Source organism: Mauremys reevesii, linkage group 3, assembly GCF_016161935.1.
Source record: "Mauremys reevesii isolate NIE-2019 linkage group 3, ASM1616193v1, whole genome shotgun sequence".
Classification (NCBI taxonomy): Eukaryota; Metazoa; Chordata; order Testudines; family Geoemydidae; genus Mauremys; species Mauremys reevesii.
In genome coordinates, this window is record NC_052625.1 from 160,701,871 (window position 1) to 160,721,867 (window position 19,997).

Sequence of the window (19,997 nt, forward strand, 5' to 3'; positions counted from 1 at the left end):
TATCTCCGTCATTGTTTCATTTCCTGTTTCCTTTCCCTGTAACAGCCTCCTTTGATTTAACTCCTTGCAGGCAGGCAGGATTATAGCAAATAAGCAAATTGAAGTTCACCTGATGTAAAAATAATAAACTCCCACTTTCTCCACAGTATCTTAGACACACAATATTATGGGTAAAATCTTGACTCCCATTGACTTCAGTAGGGCTAGGATTTCACTCTATGTGTTACACAGAAGGGTTAAAATACATTAAGTTTATTGACCTTCTTATTTAACATAGGGATGAGTTCCTTTTATTGAATACTAAAAGAACCAGAGTGCAGAATAGTCCAACTGACTCAAAGTTCCACTAGTTCTATTGGAGTATAACTTCCACCTGATTACTCCCTCCATTCTTACTCATACAAGTAGTCCCAGGAACATGATTTCCAAATTAGAGATCAGGATTGTGATTAACAATCATTAAGTAAAAAAAAATCACCACTTAAATTACATTTATATCTAAACACAAATTATACTTTAACTTCCCATGATAGGTGACAATCTTTTTAGGAATAAGTTAATTACTGAACTAGAGCAAGGGATACATTTTTAATTACACAGACATCTATCAAGGGGTTCTTTTAAACAATCTGATTATTAACAGGCCAAGCAAGTGAATATGTATTACCTTTTTGTGGGTGAAAGAAAAGAAAGTGAAATAGAGAAGTAGATAAAGTTGAGTTTTCTCATGGGACAACACAATCAAAATTAACAGAAGTATTTTAAATTATTTTCAAGTAAAGTAGAAAAAGAAGGAAAACAGTTACTTGTAGTTTTCCTGTTAAATGATTGTTTTCAGACATCCACAATCTATGGTCTTTTCCTGTGCATCTGGACCCAGTGAAACTCTAAATTTCAAGCAGGGAAAGTACATGAATCAAATCACTTGACCGTCTCCCTGTACTGTGATTTTTCTGCCATTGCAAGTTATTTTGGATGATAGTAAGATCCAAAGGTATCAGGTGAGGTTGAAGGAAGATTGCGGATCTGGTGATGACCAACTAAGAACTTAATTTTTGCTTTCTCTGCAGTGGAAACTCCTCTTCATATTCTCACTTAATGGAGGTTGTGAACTGATGATGTTTTAGGTATGGTAGGACTAAAGAGTATGACATTTAAATCTAAATATTAAGGGAATGGCCATGTGACCCTTACTCATATGATTAGTCCCATTGAAGTCAATGTAACTGTAACACACACACTTTCTGGGTGTGGTGTTCTGTCCCATCTAGTGGCACCAAGGCCACTTAGAGAGAGAGAATTAAACGAGTCTCCTCTACAGCCTTAGCTAACAGCCAGTTGGCTTTTAGCTCATGCGGTAGAAGCTTATGCACTGAGATCCAGGTTTGATCCCACCCACTGACAACCGGGATCTGTCGGTGTTACATAACTACTCACATAAGGAAAAACTCACCAGCATGTATGTATCTCATCCATCCTTCCTTCCCACCGGGATATGCTTCAGCCCTACTAGGCACCCACCAGCATGAGTAAAGGTTGCACAGGTGAACATAATGTTTCAAATATATGTAGAAGCAAAACAAGGCTGCAATCTTACAAAGCCTTGAGCACAACTTTACTTTGTTAGCATAGGTCTTCACTTCAAGTTAAACTACTCATGTGAACAAAATTTAGCAATGTGCAGTATCAAGGCTTAAATTATACAAAGAGGGAAGACTGACTGGAAATGCTAAAATTTGTCTCAGGCAGTATGAATCTTCAAGCCCACAGAAATTGTGATAAAACCTTTTGACAATAAGTAGAAGATTTCTTCACTTCTATATTTCCACTCAGTAAATGGAACCAAACTTTACTACACACCTTTGTAGGGTCCCAATCTTTGATTAAAATGGGATCAAGTCTCTGATGTATTAACACTTAGGACACTTCCTTTTGGTCCTTATCTTATCTCACTGCTCCCTGCTTCTTTCAAAAAAGAGGCCACAGGAAAAGGATTTTTTTCCCCAAAAAGGTCAGTTTCACTTCTAACATAACTATTTTTGATGTATGTATCTCATCCATCCCTCCCACCATCACTTTTAGCCCAATGAGACCCTCTCAGCTTGTTAAATTTCTGTTTTAAGAGGGTGGGTTTTATTATTTTGTTTGGTATTCCAAGTACCTCAAAGGGGGGAGAAGACTTATAAGGCTTATAAGATTTTGATTAGTAACATTTTATAAAATACAAAAATATGTAATTATATTACACATTGTCTACATGTCTGCAAAATTGTATTTTTTTTAAAATGACATCCTTCAGGACAGCAAATATTATCTTCTAAATTAAATATAATTAAATATAAATATAAATCAAGTATAATGCAAGCCAGATGGCAAAATCTTCCCTACACAACTTTGTGACTAATGATATTCTAGGCCAGATTCTCAGGTGGTGTTAAATCCAGGGGGCTATGCTTATTTACACCAGTTGAGGATCTGGCCTCCATTCCTGCAATAATTTGTGTGTGTTTTAGTAAAGTTGACCTCTGTCTACCTTGAAAAGAATGAAAACTGGTGCATTATGTTATGAAGGGAAGTAGTGGATTTGCAACCTCTTGATGTCTTCTGTTCAAGACTGGATGCCTCTCTGGTGGATATGCTTCAGTCAAGCACTAGTTACTGGGCTCAGTATAGGGCAGGGATTGACAACCTTTGGCACGTGGCCAGCCAAGGTAAGCACCCTGGTGGGCCAGGCTGGTTTGTTTACCTACCGCGTCCGCAGGTTCAGCTGATTGCAGCTCTCACTGGCCATGGTTCGCTGTCTCAGGCCAATGGGGACTGCGGGAAGTGGCATGGGCCAAGGGATGTGCTGGCCACTGCTTCCTGCAGTCCCCATTGGCTTGGAGCGGCAAACCACGGCCAGTTGCAATCGGCTGAACCTGCAGACGCGGCAGGTAAACAAACCGGCCCGGCCCACCAAGGTGCTTACCTTGGCGGGCCGCGTGACAAAGTTGGCCGATCTCTGGTATAGGGTAACTGGATGAAATTCTTTGGCCTGTGTTACATAGGAAGTCAGATTAGGTGATATAATGATTCCTTATGTCCTTAAAATCGGTGACTTTATGAAAATTAGTCTAGCAAAACTGCTCATTCTGTAACTAATTTTTAAAAAGAAAGAAATGTATGATATTCCTGCTTTCAGCAGCAAATTACTTTTAAACTGTTTATAGTAACTGTTCAAAAAAAGAGGAGGTGAATAATGGAAACACAAATACAAATAAGTGACAAGTCATAGTGCTAAGCACTACTAATTTGCCACATATGCTCCAGAGGTGGACTTCAATTTACAAGGGGCCAAGGTGCTGTAACCTTATGCATCTTGCTATTAAAGATTAGAGGACATACAAGCTTAAAATGTGGAAATTATTTCAGGTCACAACATATTTGGAGCAAACTTAATACATGCAAATTGCTTGAATCTTTGAAAGCTCCCAAATTTTGACCTCAATGGGACTAGATCAATAGTAGTCCAGGGGAGGCCACTATTCTGTTTCCCCTCTGGGACAGATGTTTCATTTTTTGCCCAGTCCAGTTTCTGTCAATCAGGACTGGGTTTGGCTTTATTAAAGCCAACCTGATGAAGGCCTATACAAGAAAAAGTGGTAAGATTACTTAAATATATAGGAAATGTTCTCATGGCCCTTCACAGCTAACTGTGCTTCATCCATAGATGTCTTTTGAATAAATAAATACATACAAAGATCAATGTGATATGAGCAAACTATGCTAGGACTAGCCAGGTAAGTACCAATAACTATTAAAAATGTTATTTGAAACAACTTCCCTGACTTTTTTCTCCAGCCTCAAAAAGAAAAGCTCTTGGGCTTTGTGAATGGTTGAATTTCAAGCACATTCTAAGAACTGCAGAGCACCTGCAACTTCCACCAAAGCAATGATAATATAGTACTCAATACGTTTCAATATTTATTATATGATTCTCACATGTCTTTCTGTATCTTAAGCATCAAAGAATGGCACAACGAAGCAAAAGTAATGTCTGTGGATCCTTAAGATGGGGAAGATCACTTAATAGGGATTTTCTATATCCTAGTAAAGAGGAGAGGATAGAAGTTGATAAAGTACAGGTGAGAACTGAAGAGAAACAGACAAATAAAGAAAATTCCATTTAATTACATCACATGAAGGCAGACAAATATTGACAAGTTTTATAAGTGTTTGTACACAAATGCTAGAAGTCTAAATAATAGGATGGGTAAACTTGAGTGCCTGATATTAAATGAAGATATTGATATTATAGCCATCACAGAAACTTGGTGGAACTATGATAATTAGTGGGACATGGTAATACCAGGGTACAAAATATATAGGAATGACAAAGTAGGCCGTGCTGGGGGTTGGGGTTGAGGTTGGGGGAGTGGGGAGAGGAAGTTTCACTATATGTGAAAGAAAGTGTAGAGTCCAATCTAGTAAAAACTCTTAAAAGAATCAAAGTATACCATAGAATCTCTATGGGGAGAAATGCTTGAATAATAAGAGTATAGCAGTAGCAATATATTACCAACCACCTGACCAACATGAAATGCTCCAGGAGATAAGAAAGTATATAAAAATAGAAAACTCAATAATATAGTGGGGGAGTTCAACTATCCCCATAGTGACTTGGTGCGTGTCACCTCAGGATGGGAGACAGATACAATTTCTAGACACCATTAATGGCTGCTTCTTGGGGCAGTTAGTCCTGGAACCCACAAAGGGAGAGAAAATTCTTGATTTAGTTCTAAGTGGAGCACAGGGGCTGGTCCAAGACGTGAATATAGCTGAACCACTCAGTTATAGCAACCATAACGTAATTAAATTTAACATCCTTCTGGGGGCAAAAATACCAAAGAAAACCACCCCAGTAGCATTTAACTTCAAGAAGGGGAACTGCACAAAAATGAGGTTAGTTAAATGGAAATTAAAAGGAGCAGTCAGCAGAGTCAAATGCCTGCAAGCTGCATAGAAACTTCTTACAACATCATACCAGAAGCTCAAATTTTAATGTATACCCCAAAATAAAAAAAAATTAAAAAAGTAGCATGTCCAAAAAAAACCCCATAAGCAGGGCTAAAAAACAGAGTAAAAGAGGCAGTTAGAAGCAAAAAGACTTGTTTTAAAAACTGAAAGTCAAATCCTATTGAAGAAAATAGAAAGGAGCATAAACTCTGGCAAGTCAAATATAAAGGTGCAATTAGGAAGACCAAAAAACAATTTGAAGAGGAACTAGCAAAAGACACACATATTCACAGCAAAAAATATTTCAAGTACATCAGAAGCAGGAACTTGCCAAACAATAAGTGGGGCCACTGGATGATCAAGGTGATAAAGGAGCACTAAAGGATGATAAGGCCATTGTGGAGATGTTAAATGAATTCTTTGCACCAGTTTTTACTGCAGAGGACATGACGGAGATTCACACATGCGAGCCATTCTTTTTAGGTGACAAATCTGAGGAACTGTCCCAGATTCAGGTGTCAATAGAGGTGGTTTTGAAACAAATTGATAAATTAAACAACAATAAGTCACCAGGGCCAGATGGCATTCATCCAAGAGTGCTGAAAGAACTCAGATATGAAATTGCACAACTACTATTTGTGGTACAGCTTCTGTACCAGATGACTGGGGGATAGCTAATATCATGCCAATTTTAAAAAAGGCTCCAGAGCAATCCTGGGAATTAGACTGGTAAGCCTAACTTCAGTAGAGGGCAAATTGATTGAAATGACAGTAAAGAACAGAATTATAAGACACATAGATTAACACAGTTTGTTGGGAAAAAGTCAACATAGCTTTTGTAAAAGAAAATCATACTTCACCAATCTATTACTATTCTTTGAGGGAGTCAGCAAACATGTGGACAAGAGTGATCCAGTGGTTATAGTGTACTTGGACTTTCAGAAAGCCTTTGACAAAAGTATCTCACCAAAGGCTCTTAAGCAAACTAAGCTGTCATGGGATAAGAAGGAAGGTCCTCTTATGGATTCGTAGGTGGTTAAGAGAGGAAACAAAGGATAGGAATAAATGGTCAGTTTTCAGAATGGAGAGAGTTATAGTGAGGACCCCCAGGGATTTGTACTGGGACCAGTGCTGTTCAACATATTCATAAATGATCTTGAAAAGGGGGTAAACAGTGAGGTAGCAAAGTTTGCAGAGGATTCAAAATAGTTAAGTTCAAAGCAGACTGCAAAGAGGTACAAAGTGATGTCAGAAAATTGGGTGATCAAACAATAAAATGGCACATAAAATTCAATGTTTATGAATGCAAATTTATGCACATTGGAAAATATAATCCCAACTATACATACAAAATGATGGTGTCTAATTAGCTGTTATGACTCAAGAAAAGGATCTTGGAGTCATGGTGGATAGTTCTCTGAAAACATCTGCTTGATGTGGGGTATGGAATGGCTGCCATATGAGGAGAGATTAATAAGACTGGGACTATTCAGCTTGGAAAAGAGAGGACTAAGGGGGGATATGATAGAGGTCTATAAAATCATGACTAGTGTGGAGAAAGTAAATAAGGAAGTGTTATTTACTCCTTCTCATAACACAAGAACTAGGGGTCACCAAATGAAATTACTAGGCAGCAGGTTTAAAACAAACAAAAGGAAGTAGTTTTTTCACACAACGCACAGTCAACCTGTGGAACTCCTAGCCAGAGGATGTTGTGAAGGCCAAGACTATATCAGGGTTCAAAAAAGAACTAGATAAGTTCATGGAGGCTAGGTCCATCAATGGCTATTAGCCAAGATGGACAGAGATGGTGACCCTAGTTTCTGTTTGCCAGAAGCAGGGAATGGGCAACATGGGATGGATCACTTGATAATTACCTGTGCTGTTAATTCCCTCTGGGGCACCTGGCATTGGCCACTGTCAGAAGACAGGATACTGGGCTAAATGGACCTTTGGTCTGACCCAGTATGGCCATTCTTATGTTCTTACGTGCAGTGGCAGTCAAAAAAGCTAACATAATGATAGGAACCAGAAGGAAAGGGATAGATAATAAGACTGTAAATAGCATATCACCACTATAGAAATTCATGTGTTCAGTTCTGGTTACCCCCATCTCAAAAAAATATATTAGAAACAGGGAAACGTACAGAGAAGGACAACAAAAATTATTAGGAGTATGGAACAGCTTCAACATGAGGAAGGTATTCAAAAGACTGGGACTGTTCAGCTTGCAAAAGATGACTGGAAGGAGATCTAACAGAGATCTATAAAATCATGAATGGTGTGGAGAAAGGGAATAGGAAAGTGTTATTTACCTCTTCACATCACACAAGAACTAAGGGTCTCCCAATTAAATTAATAGGCAGCAATAGGAGTTAAAATAAGCATAAGGAAGTACTTCACACAATGCATAGTCAACTTGTGGAACTCATTGTCAGGAGATGCTGTGAATGCCAAAAGCGGGATCACAAAGAATTAGATAAGTTGATGGAGGATAGGTCCATCAATGGCTATTAGACAAGATGGTCAGTGATGCAACTCCACGCTCCAGGTATCCCTAAACCTCTGAGTGCTGGGACTGCATGATATGGGATGCAATAATGGCAGTGCTTTGTTCATGCCCTCTGAAATATCTGGCATTGGCAAAGACAGGATACTGAGCTTGATGGACCATTCGTCGGACCAAGTATGACCATTTTTATGTTGAAGATTCTGCAGATGTTCATTTTTAAACCGTATATAATTAATTTATGGTGTGAAGGTTGAGGTAGTTCTAGTGTTACGCACAACACTGGGCTTGCTCACCTTCTGCCTGTATAAAAGAGTTTGTGACCATATGTGATGGCAAGTGCATACCCCACACTGGACAAGATGAGTGGTGAGAATCCTACCCCTCAGACTGTGCTGGGCATGCTCCAAGTGCTGCCTCAGTATGAAAGGGAGAAGCCCACCTCACTCTAGGCTGACCACCATGGGGAGAAGACACTTGGTGGAGGCTCCAGGCCAGGAACTGCTTCAGCCACAGACTTTGGGAACAAGAGAATCCGGGGACCAGAGTGGTGAACTGCTATCTCCAGCAGACAGCCAGGAGTTGGACTCCCAGGGAGTTACCCCCTCCAGGGAACCTGGAGACCCCTATGCTGTATGGACTGCTACCTCAGGAGATGCATTAGGAAGTGTCCCAGGGAGGCGAAGGGAGTGGTATCTACTACCCAAGCAGGTCAGCATGTTGCGGTAGGATTTCCTGCTGACTGGGTGATGACCACTCCCGTCACCAACAGGGCCTTGGGCTGGGACCCAGTGGACAGGGAGTGTTACCTATCAGCTCTGTATTCTTGGGGAACCAGGGTGCAGTATCCAGCCTGTCTGACTCACAAAGGACACCCTCTCCCCCATCCTCTGCTTGAACCAAAACCAATCAGAAGAAAGACTTACAAAATGCAATGAAAAGGCAGTGAGAGATACACCTAACCCCCTCTGGACAAGGGTGACAGAATTAAGGCAACTCCCCTAGCCTCATTTGCATCAAAGACAGGACAAGGAGGCATCTCCATTAGCATACAGAATGGAGAACAAAGATTCCAAGGCAAGAACCACATTGAACTCTGGGATCAGAAAATCAGGGAAGCACTGCATGATGGGTGATCTCTGCTCCAGCTGTTAATGAACCTATGCCTGCACACGCCCAGCTCAGTAGTTATCAGACCAATTCTAGTAATAAATCCTTTATTGGTATCCAAAATACAGAAGCTGCCTAATTGTATTGTGAGCTCCCTCAAAGGAAGGAATGATCAGTTCCTATTGTCTAGCCAGAACAAAACAACTTTGGTATACTCCATGGAACCATCAGTTTGCCCATAACCAAATCTAGTGTTCTTCCTTGAACCATTGTTGTTTCCCTACAAAATACCCCGACTCATGCTCATGTAAGTCTTCTGATGCCTGGATCCAAAATCTGCATCAGTTCCTTTGGGACTTCATCTTCTTCTGACTGATCATGCTGGAAGCTTCAAATGGAAGCTCTGCCTGTCTCCAGCACTCCGGACCCTCAGCTACCACCACCACCTGGGAACCCTGACCAGTTCAAGCTTCACAGAGTGGTGAGAACTCAACTGTCTCTCCCGTTCTGTTTTTTTTCTAGGTATAGCTTTCTTACCCTGACTTGTGTAATCAGTTATAGTTATATACACCTCTACACCAATATAACGCGGTCCTCAGGAGACAAAAAATCTCACTGCATTATAGATGAGACCGCATTATATCAAACTTGCTTTGCCCCCCCATTCCTTGTTCCCTGACCGCCCCCTCCAGAGACCCCCCTCCCTAATCACCCCCAGGACCTCACACCCTACCCAACCCCCCTGTCCCCTGACTGCTCCGACCCCTATCCACGCCCCCCTGCCCCCTGACAAGCACTCACCGGCAGCGGTGGGAAGCAGAGCAGCATGGCCCTAGTCTGCTCCACTCCGCCAGCTCCCAGCCACGACGCACTGCTTTCCGCCGTTGGTGAGTGTGGGGAGGTTGGTGGAAAGGATGCTCCCCTGCACTCACCTGTGGCAGGAAGTGGAGCGATGTGGCCCCAGTCCACTCTGCTTTCCTTGCCCCGGCCCCAGCCGTGTCACTGGGAGGCGACTGGGGAAAGGTCCTGCATTCACCTGCAGCGGGAAGCGGAGTGCCATGGCTGGGAGCTGGCATAGTGGAATTGGCTGGGGCTGGGCTGCTCCGCTTCCCGCCGCCAGTGAGTGCAGGGAGGTTGGGGAAAGGACGCCCCCCACACTCACCGGCGGTGGGAAGCGGAGCATGGTGGCCCCAGCCCACTCCACTCTGCCACCTCCCAGCCACGGTGTTCCGCTTTCCCCTGTCAGTGAGTGCAGGGAGATTGGGGAAAGGACGCCCCCCCGTACTCACCTGTGGTGGGAAGCGGAGCGCTGCGGCTGGGAACTGGCGGAGTGGAGCGGGCTGGGGCCGGGCTGCTCCGCTTCCACCACTGCTGGTGAGTGCGGGGGGATCCCTTTCCCCAAGCCCCCTCCCCCGAGCGACACGGCTGGGGCCGGGGCAAGGGAAGCAGAGCGGGGTGCTCCTGGCCCCCTGCTAATCCCCTGGGCCACTCTGGGACTGTGGGGTCCCCAAAAGTGCCCTCCCACAGCTCCTGCCCCCCAGACCATGGGGGGGGGGAAGCCCCTGACCTCCCCCAAATCCTCTGCCCCTTATCAAACCACTCAGCCCCAGACTGATCTGGCACCCTTAACACGCTGCTCAGAGCAGCATGTCAAAGCTTTACTGTGTTATATGTGAACCCGCATTATATCAGGTCATGCTGTATCGGGGTAGAGGTGTAGTTAATAGTAGTGTTTGCATAATTCTTCATAACAAACAAATGTATTATATTTTAAAACCCATTTAAAATCCATCAACCTAATATTTTTGTATGTCTGAAAAGCAAATGAAATTATAAACTTTTAATTACAATTAAGTAGATGATAGTGTAGTGTGGAAAATATCATTGCACTGTAGACTTCCCACAACAATTAATTGTTGACTTCCCATGTCAACATATATAATCCCTATTTTGCTTCAGTCTTCACTAAAAAGGTAAATTGTGGCTAGATACTTACCACAATTAATATTAACAAGGGGAAAGAAACGCAACTCAAAATACAGAAAGAACAGGTTTAAAAAATATTTAGATGAGCTAGATATATTCAAGCTGGCAGGTCCTGACAAAATTCATCCTCTGTACTTGCGGAACTAGCTGAAGCCATCTCTGAACCATTAGCATTCATCTTTGAGAACTCATGGAGGATAGATGAGGTCCTAAAGGACTGGAGAAAGGCAAACATATTACCTCTTTTTAAGAAAAGGGAACAAAGAGGATCTGGGGAATTATAGACCAGTGAGCCTAATTTGATACCTGGAATGATACTTGAACAAATTATTAAATGATCAGTTTGTAAACACCTAGAGCAGGGGTGGCCAACCTGAGCCTGAGAAGGAGCCAGAATTTACCAATGTACATTGCTAAAGAGCCACAATAATACATCAGCAGCCCCACATCAGTTCTCCCACCCCGTTCCCAGCACCTCCCACCCACCAGCAGCCCCACCGATTGGCGCCTTCCCCTCCCTCCCCACACCTTCCGATCAGCTGTTTTGTGGTGTGTACAAAGCTCGGGAGAAGGTGGAGGGGGAGGAGCAAGGGCATTGTAGGCTCAGGGGAGGGGGCAGGAAGGGATGGAGTGGGGGCAGGGCTTGTGGCAGAGCCAGGGATTGAGCAGTGAACACCCCCTGTCACACTGGAAAGTTGGCGCCTGTAGCTCCAGCCCCGAAGTCAGTGCCTATACAAGGAGCCACATATTAACTTCTGAAGAACCACATGTTGCTCCAGAGCCAGAGATTGGCCCCAGAGCCACAGATTGGCCACCCCTGACCTAAAGGATAATAAGGTTATAAGTACAGTAACTCCTCTCTTAAAGTCATCCCGGTTAATGTTGTTTCATTGTTACATTCCTGATCAATTAGAGAACATGCTCTCCATAGAGCCGGGAGAACACGACAAGGGTTAGGATGGAGGGAGCCTGCTGGCAGCAACTGCTGTCTCAACTCGCTGATCTACTTAAAAAGGCAATGTACTTAGAGTGCGGTCAGCGTACTTAAAGGGGCAATGCTCATCTCTCTCTCACACACAGAGGGTGTGTGTCTCTGTCTTTGTCTGCCATGCTGTCTCCCCTCCCTCCATTTGTGCTGCCTTGTTGAGTGTGAGGTTACATTAACAACAATATGTTAACCCTGGAGAGCTCAGCTGTTCTAGTTCATCATTTAGCAGTAAGGCATTCCCTGGGAAATATCCCAACTTCTTCCACCCTCTTACTTCACCACCTCAACCAAGCTTCACAATCATCATTGTTCTGTACAGTATTAAATTGTTTGTTTAAAACTTAGACTATATATATTGTCTTTTGTCTGGTGAAAAAAGTTTCCCTGGAATCTAACCCCCACATTTACATTAAATCTTATGGGGAAATTGGATTCGCTTAACATCGTTTTGCTTAAAGTAGCATCTTTCAGGAACATAACTACAACGTTAAGCGAGGAGTTACTGTTATGACCAACATGGATTTGACAAGAACAAATCATGCCAAACCAACTTGACAGGGTAACTGGCATAGAGGATAGAGGGCAGACTGTAGATATGATATATCTTGATTTTAGTAAGGCTTTTGACATAGTCCCACATTACATTTTTGTAAGCAAACTAGGGAAATGTTGTCTATATGAAATTACTATAGGGTAGGTACAAAACTAGTTGAAAAATTGCTCATTTCACCATATAATTATAAAATAAATCAATTGGAATATAAATATTATACTTACATTTCAGTGTATAGTATACAAAGCAGTATAAACAAGTCATTTCATGAAATTTTAGTTTGTACTGACTTCACTAGTGTTTTTTATGTAGTCTGTTGTAAAACTAGGCAAATATCTAGATGAGTTGTTGTACTTGAGAACCACTGGTTTTATATATTAGAAAAAAACCTTTTTGACTATAAGCATAGTTAAGCACTAAAATAGGTTTCCAAGGGATGCTGTGGAATCCCCATCATTGGAGGTTTTTAAGCACAGGTTGGACAAACACCTGTCAGGTATGGTCTAGATTGATTTGGTCCCACCTTAGCACAGGGAGCTGGACTAGATGATCTCCCAAGGTCCCTTCCAGCCTTATACATCTATGATTCTATGATAAATGTGTACTAAATTATATAAATACTAATTAGAAATATTTTGTAATTTGTAATTCTGCAATGCTTTTTTTATTTGACATCCACAAAAATGCTCCATTAAATCTGAATTCTGTAAAACTAAGGCCATGTTGTGATATCACTACTCTACAAGCAGTTGACCTTAGTGGGACAACTCATTATGTAAAATACTTTTCAACATGAGCAACAGTGTCAGAATCTGGCCCTAAATTTCCACCCTGCCCCCCGCTCAAAATCTGTAATCATGGAGTTCATAGCATTGTAGAATTATTTCCTATAAACAAGTAAGATATTGCACTTAACTCCCTAACCAGAAAAAGAATGGCTCAACATCCACTAACTCCATGCGGTTGTTGAAGCTGTAATTCAACACACCTCTCAGAATAAAGGAAATCTATTTGCTGTGATACAAATGAAAAACCACTAGATGACTTAATTCACAGTGGTGTCAGCTTATTTAAAAAAATCTTGTTTGTGTTGCTGCCAGATCAAAGATGAAAACTTAATTAATTAACTGCATGGAAGAGGCAACTGAATTGATCCCACCCCCACTATATCTCTGTTGGGACATCCTCCTACATCCAGCCAAAATGGAAAACTCTATCTCTATCACCCGAGCTCCTTAGTGAAAAATATTGCAAATATCGTTGTAAGAGTTATATGGGAATGTGACATCAGATAGAAATTACAGACTCATGCAGGACAGGTATTCTTAGCAATAACTAAAAAACAACTGTAGACTTTTTATGTCAGGCCATTCAGCAAAAAATTCTGCATAGCCCAGACAGGAATCCAGTATAGCTTCACAATTCACTTTGCAAAATTGGTTGTTTGCTATGTGATAAAAAACCCTGAAATAGATATTGCCACTGGAATTAATCTAATCTTAAAATAGAACCTCTGGTTTTACTTTTGGATGGTTGTTCTGGATAAAATAGGTGACTAAAACTTGATAATCATGGAAAGTTATATCTCTGAGAGACCTGAGAGACAGGTGCTAAAAATCTCATTCTCACTAGGTGAAAGTGATTATCTTGAATGTAACACACTGCTGCAATCAATATTTTGGGAGTTTAAAAATGCTAACACAATCCCTTTTTCTCCAGCAAATAAACTTCAGTATTATGAGCAGATTTAACAGCATTTGCTGAGTTTTAAAATGTCTTTATTGCTTTATTTATTGTTGAGGTTGGTCAGAAAGTGGAAAAATATTTTTCACAAACTTTCTGAAACTTTCATTTGTCTTTCTTTGAAACATGATTTTCTTTGAAATTTTCCAACCATCTTGGTTTGTTATGCACATCTCTAAGAGGCCTGTCACCATAATACAGTATCTAGGCACCACTGAATATTAAAGAGTTCTCCAGAAACAAATTGCTGAGAACATTTAACAGGGAGGGAGGTGGATGCTCACTGAAAGATATGACACTACTTTTAATCTGAAGGATGAAAGATTGGGTTCACTCTAACTTCTGGTGGTAGCAAATTTCATAGGTAAGAGTCCTTTCCAGAGAATACTGAGCCAATTGGCCTCTGATAAATCAGTTTGTCAGATAGCTAGGCCCTACCCATTTATGACTTTGAAGATAAGGATCAGGATCTTGAACTGAAGCCAGGATTGCGAGAAGTAGCAATTATAAGCACAGAGTATTGGCACAGTGTGTTACTGTCAGTCTACTCCACTTAGTAGGTAGACTGCTGCATGTTAAACCATGTGAAGTTTGTGGGTAGTTGTCTAGGTCGAACCAAGGTATTGCACAATAGTAGTTCAGTTCTAGGCTGACAAAAGTATGGATCACTATGGCTAGCTTTATATCTGAGAGGAACTACTTGAGTAAACTGGCCAGTCAAAAGTGAAGAGTTGGATTTGTGGACACTGCTGCTAACTGGGTTCCAAAGGAAGATACCATTAGGACCTTGGACCACATGGCAATCAGAAGGCAATACTACTTCAGTACAGGGTGAAGTTGCATTTTTTGCTAGTTCTACCAACTATTCCCTCCCTCACATTTTTGGGACATATGGATCCTTTTGAAAGGGGAGCAAATGCTCATCACAATCCTCTGCAACCTGAGATTTATAAAGGAACAAATTTATCTTAATGAAACTTCATCCCTGAGTTCTAGTTCCCACAGCTGATTCAGCAGCATTTCCTGAGCAATGGAAGACAAGGTTGCCACTAAGGCTAACATCACTAATATGAATCTGTCCATAGGTCTGAGGAGTGCCATCTGTGAAACTAGCACTGTTACTATGTCAAATCCAGGTAAGAAGCCATATTGGAAGAAGTCTACGATATGGCTAGCCGCCACCACCTTAAAGCTCTTACCCAGGAAAGGAAGGTGACAGATTGTGAGTAAAATGTTTTCTTAACCATGGTTTCAAACTATAGAGTAATTCAAGATTGTGTGGAGCTCACATTCTCTGAGGGAAGCATCTGATATCTATCAGTTGCTGCCCGAGGTATTCCCTGACTGGTTTATATTAGCCATAGTGGACAAGCATCCATTTTGTATGTTTTCTTTACTTTCAATTTTTGTTTGCATTTGAACATTCCTTTGTAATGTTAACAATGCAAGCATTATGCTAGTGCAACACTGACAGACCCCGGTCATCATTGACCCTGGGACCTCTAGAGCTTAGTGCCTCTACAGCATGAACTAAAAGCCATGTGGCTCTTAGAAAAGACTGTAGGGCAAACTCATCTCTCTCTCTCTCTTTCTCTCTGTCAGAGTTCTGGATGCCACTAGATGGGACAGGACAGCACACTCAGGTGTGTGAGTTACACTAGGGCATAAGAGAAGATTACTCACCTTGTGCAGTAACTGAGGTTCTTGGAGATGTGTGTCCCTGTGGGTGTTTGTGTGGCGCTGTGCTCGTAGTCGGAGACTTTTAGTAGCAGTGCCCGGTTGGGTCGCACATGCGTGGTCCCTGCCTTGTGCTGCTTCAGGCAGTTAACCAATGCTGTGTGACCAACTCCCACTCCGTTCCTTCTCTACTGCAGAGACTAATAAGGAAACTCCAAAGTAGAGGGGAGGAGGGAGGGTAGTGGAGCATCCACAGGGACACACATCTCGAAGAACCTCAGTTACTGCACAAGGTGAGTAACCTTCTCTTCTTCTTCAAGTGCTGTCCCTGTGGGTGCTCCACTTTAGGTTACTTCAGAGCAGTGCCCTCCAATGGAAGGAGGGGCTTCGGAGTTGAAGTCGTGACCTCTGATAGTAGAGAGCATCCGAAGGAGGTGTCAGATGTTGCCTGTTGCTCTAAGGCATAGTGCTGTCTAAAGGTATGGGCTGAGGCCCAGGCAACAACTCTACAAATGTCTGTGATAGGTACATTGTGCAGGGAAGCCGTGGAGGCTGATAAGGCTCTAGTGGGATGTGAGTGAATCCCCCTGAGGGATTGGCAGTCGCACTGATGATAGCAGAGTTTTGTGCAATTATAGATCTACATGGAAAGTCTTTGTTTAGAGATGATGCTCCCTTTGGAGCATTCAGTGATGGATAGAAACAGTCTGGGTGATTTATGGGATGGTTCAGTCCTGTCTATGTAAGAAGCCAATGCCCTCTGAACATCAAGATTATGAAATGTGTAATGTATTCTATCTGTGTGGAGTTTAGGGGTGTGGTCTGAGGGAGGCTTTATCTTCAAAGAAGACCACGTATGGGAGTTCTGCCATGAAAACCCAAAGTGCTCCCATACGTCTGACAGATGTCATTGCCACAAGAAATGCTACTTTCATAGAATGGTGTAGCAATGATTATGTCATCCTGGGTTCAAACGGGGAAGAGGTGATTATCCGAATGACCAGATTCAGGTCCCATGGTGTAGTAGGCTCGTTTAGTTCAGGGTAGGCATTATTGAGTCCTCAAAGGAAGCATTGGGTCAGTAGATGGGTAAAGATGGGATGGCAATCCACCTTGAGGTGGAATGTTGTGTTGGTAGGTAGAAGGACTTTTATTGAGCTCATGGATCGGTCTGACCATTTGAGTTCTAATAGTTAACGCAGTGTAGAAGGTAATGTCCCTGGGATGGAAGTCATCCATTTTAGTTGGCACCAGGCCTTAACTCGTCTCCCCTTCAGGGTGTATGGGTAACAGTTCATTTCTGTTCAACTGTGTAACTATATTTTGTACCACAGCTGAATAGGTCAGCTCAGGTTCCGTGAGCCATGGAGGATCCATACTCTGAGATGGAGTTTCTGTGAATTCAGGACACGGCCTGAGTCCTGGGACACCGGGTGAGACAGAAGTGGGAGTGTGATTCATGTATGCACGGTCATGCTGAGGCGGTAAGGATACAACGGTTTTGCAAGACCATGATAATAGATGACTTGCATCCGACGAAGTGGGTATTCACCCACGAAAGCTCATGCTGCAAAATGTCTGTTAGTCTATAAGGTGCCACAGGATTCTTTGCTGCTTTTACATGATAATAGAATTACTGTGGCACATCCAGCCTGATTTTGTGAATCACTCAATTCAAGAGAGGAATAGGAGGGAAGGCATAGAGAAGGGGAGCATTCCACTCAAGCAGGAATGCATCGCCTAATGACTGTGCATCAAGACCTGCACCGGAACAAAAATGAGGGTGTTTGGTATTTTGTGCAGTTAATAAAAGATCTACTGTGGGGAAACCCCAGTGTTGAAATACATGCAGGAGTACTGTGTTGTCGCATTCCCTTCACAGTCTTGAGAAATTTGTCTGCTGAGTGTATCTGCTGTGGTGGTGTGGATATTTTGTCTGATGCACCATCGTCAGGGTTTTATGGTTTGCACATAGTGGTACTGTGAGTGTGCTCCCCCTTGTCTGTATATATAATACATACAACTAAGACTTCAAATAGCCTTGTCCTTGATGAGTGGCTGGAATTGGGAGCAAGCGTTGTGGACAGCTTGAAGTTCCAATAGGTTTATATGTCAAAGGGATTCCGCAGGGGACCAGCGGCCCTATATAGATGTGGGTGCAGGTGTGTGCCACATCCCCGGAGTGAGGCATTTGTGGTCTGAATGAAGGGTGCCCCATGCATACATTGGTCAATTTTCCCCACCAGAGAAGGGGGTCCTTTATTTTTCCTGCTATCGTGGGGTGCTTGTTTATATCATACCTGTGTGGAACAAAGTTGATACATAGCCTTCCTTGTAGGCAATGAATGTTTAATCTGGTGCGTTTGACGGCAAATGTTGTGGCTGCCATGTGGACAAGAAATTGGGGGAAGTCCTGGCAGATACCTGTGGGCTATTTCATGCAGGGGGTATGAGGCTGGTGAGAGTGAAAGAACATTGTCTCGGTAGTGAGGCTATAGCCTCGATAGAGGTGAAGTGGGCCCCAATGAAGTCCAGCTCTTGTACTGTTGTTAGAGTGGGCTGGTCAGTATTTATTAGGAAGCCCAGATTTGTGAAGTCCTGGGACAGTGGGTGAGATGGGTTACCACCTCTTCGGTGGCTTGCAGTGCTGTCTGCTGGGTTGACGCTTTTAGCAGGAAGTCGCTTATAGTGTACAGTGTGACCATCTTGAATCGTGTTTGTGACGAACTTGTTGAATTATCGGAGGTCAAGAATTGGTCTCCATCCACTGGAGTTCTTGTTAGGGGAAGTTGATGGTTAGGATGCAGCAACTTGAGAAGTAGATTGTTGTCCCCTCATGGCCTGTGTCTGCGACCCTGTGAATCAAATCACCACTGTTGTTGTTTGAATACATTGGCCAGTGATATGATTGTGATGTAAAGTAATTCCTCTGTTTCCTCTTCGGTTTGGGGTTGTAGGTTCCCAAGGATCAGATAGTCGCTGATGAGTCCCTGAGTGAGTGAAATGAGTCGTCTGTCTTTTTGGTGAATAATTTGGGCTGGCAAGTTTTCCACCGTGGATTGCACTTCTTCAGAGAAGACAGAAAGATAGAGTGAGGAGGCCTTTCTCATTACAACCACCGTCGACACAGATGTTGCAGCCCTGTCCTCAGAATCAAGTGCTGTGAATTGTTCTCCCTTGTCCTTGGCAATAAAAATTAATCAATTCGGGCATTTTTGTGTAGTTTGTATAGTTGTATTTTGTTAGTAATGTCGCATAGTTGGCTATGCAGAGGTGCTGGGTAGCCAAGGAGTAAGCCTTATTGCCAAAAGTGATCAAGTCTTTTCTAGCAGTGCCATGGTTTTCCACCACCTCAGCTCCCAGAGCTGAGAGCACAGGCCTGCCGGCGGAGTGGCTGTAGATTGTGGCATGGAGGCACAGGGCTCCAACCTCCCCTCAGTTCCTGCACCAGAGCCGTTCCCCGAAGTGTCTGTCTGCAGGGGTCCTGGACTTTCAGCTACGTGAGCTCCTGGCGCTGACAGTACAGCCAGTGCTATTATTATCTGTGGGACGGCTGTGGGTTTGGTTTTTTCCCTGCGGTGGAGACCCAAGTGCTCCCTCGAGTGTTGCCCGGCGTGGCAGTCCGATGTGGGGTTGGAGAAAGCATTCCTGTCCGAAGCCAAGGCTAGCGAAGTGAGGGGGGTGGGGTCCGAAGCCTCATGCCCGGACGCAGGTCCAAGAGACCGCTCCACTCCCTGCCTTTCTGTGAGCCTGAGGCAATACAACACTTTTTAGTGCCTGAGTCAGAGGCACTAACACACAGGCAGCAAACACACTGACTGTGGCTGTTAGGGACAGGCACATCAAGCCTGGAGGCAAGGCACTGAGGGCCCAGGAAAACAGGCATTCCCGTTGCGGGTGGGAATGGGGGTGGGGGAGGGCTTTCACCCTCAGAACAGCTGTGTTTCTGAAGTTCCTGGCCGTGATTCTGTTTGTTTGTTTTTGTTTTTTTAAAGCAAGGAGAAAAGAAAAGGGAAACAAGCTAAATAGCAGCTAATAAGGAAACTAAGTAACAGGGGTTTTAGCCCACAAAAGCTTATGCCCAAATAAATTTGTTAGTCTCTAAGGCGCCACAAGTACTCCTTGTTCTTTTGACTGTACCTAATTAACTAAAAAGTAGTGAGAGACGCTGCTGATTGCTCCGACTCATAGCCAAGAGCAGTAGAGAAGGAACTGAGTGGGGATTGGTCGCACAGTGTCTGGTAACTGCTTGCAGCCGCGTGAAGCAGGGACCACACATGTGTGACCCCAGTGGGCACTACTACTAAAAGTCTCCGACTGTGAGCATAGGGGCACACAAACACCTGAAGTGGAGCACCCACAGAGACAGCACTCAAAGAAGAAAAACAAGTACCTGAGAATAAACAAAAGTAAAGCTGACCCCTCTTTTCATCGTT

The 19,997-nt window shown here is 43.0% G+C and overlaps 1 long non-coding RNA gene across 1 annotated transcript; it reads left to right on the plus strand.

The window, feature by feature from the left end:
- Positions 1 to 1,877: 1,877 nt before the first annotated feature.
- On the plus strand, positions 1,878 to 18,761 carry LOC120400112. Its single transcript, XR_005595542.1, has 4 exons — positions 1,878 to 2,011; positions 14,970 to 15,020; positions 16,896 to 17,045; positions 18,519 to 18,761. It is a non-coding gene; the product is annotated as an uncharacterized LOC120400112 (long non-coding RNA).
- Positions 18,762 to 19,997: the final 1,236 nt, after the last annotated feature.